This window comes from Gastrolobium bilobum, unplaced genomic scaffold (genome assembly GCF_033153095.1).
Source record: "Gastrolobium bilobum isolate Gb01-03AN ecotype WA unplaced genomic scaffold, APGP_CSIRO_Gbil_v1 utg116229, whole genome shotgun sequence".
Classification (NCBI taxonomy): domain Eukaryota; kingdom Viridiplantae; phylum Streptophyta; class Magnoliopsida; order Fabales; family Fabaceae; genus Gastrolobium; species Gastrolobium bilobum.
In genome coordinates, this window is record NW_026899764.1 from 40780 (window position 1) to 41952 (window position 1173).

General features: G+C 42.1%; 1 non-coding gene across 1 annotated transcript; it reads left to right on the forward strand.

Annotated features, from left to right (window-relative positions):
- The first annotated feature begins 755 nt into the window (after positions 1-755).
- On the forward strand, positions 756-862 carry LOC133293272 (small nucleolar RNA R71). The gene has a single exon (XR_009749042.1). It is a non-coding gene; the product is annotated as a small nucleolar RNA R71 (small nucleolar RNA).
- The last annotated feature ends 311 nt before the right edge of the window (positions 863-1173 follow it).

Sequence of the window (1173 nt, forward strand, 5' to 3'; positions counted from 1 at the left end):
TCCCAGCTCTTCTATTTTCCTTCTTAAAGTTCCCATTTCTCTTAGACTTGTTTCCGTTCTACTTCACCTGCAAGCCCTTGCTCTTCCCGTTCGAGGGAGTAGTCTTCCCATGGAGACTCTTGCCTATAGTATCCTTGCCTCAAGTCCTATAATACTCTCGTATGTCCTGCAGTGGTGATGGTGTTGGTGGAGGTGGTGAAGGTCCTGCTCGAACCTCAGCCAATAATAGTTTCATCATCTCCACGTTCGCCAATCTGTTCTGAGCCATGATATCCTCACTGGTCTTCTTCATGTACTCTGTCTCTCTTTCTTGCCTCAGCCAACCTCTGTGGATAAGCTTCCTTGGCAATATTCAAGGTTTACTGAAGAGCTGCTAGAGCAACTTCTACGGGATCCGGTGATGGATCCTCAACTACCCGATGGGTCCTCATTTGAGGAGCTATGATAACAACACACAACTACACCTGGAATGAGTTAGCTACGCTCACACAAGTGATGACATATGCATTATCAAAGCACTCAAAGAAACACTCTATAGGTAGTTAACACTTAAGCCATAAATCAGTGAACGTTCCAGTGAAACTGCTCTGATACCATAAATGTAACACCCCGTAGTACTCCGGTTGTTAACATCCATAATATTTAGCATACACAGCAGAAGACTTTATTTTAAAAACATAATAAAGCGTCTTATAAAAATACAAGTAATCTTTTTCCAAATCAGGTCATTTCCAAAATACGAGTAAACTTTTTTTACCCCATGATTTGGACATTTCCTGATGATGTCCTTATATCTCTCCCATGCTTCATAGAGATTTTCTCCACAAAACATTCTGAAGTTAGAGAGCTCAGCTCTAACATCAGCTTGACGAGACATACGGAGAAATCTATCTATGAACTAGTTAGAGAGTTCTTCCCATGAGTGTATGGATCCAGGGGTGAAGGACTTCCTCCAGATTTTGGCTTTTGAGCCCAAAGAGTTAGGGAACAACCTCATTCTCATACTCTCTTCAGTCACACCCTCAGTTCTGAAATTATCACAAATATCTTGAAAGTTGGTGAGGTATGTGTAAGGATCTTCTACAGGGAGTCCATTGAAGACTCCAGCCTCCCTAATCATATTAAACATGATGGGCTTTAGCTCAAAGTTGGGAGCTACAGGGGGAGGATTAC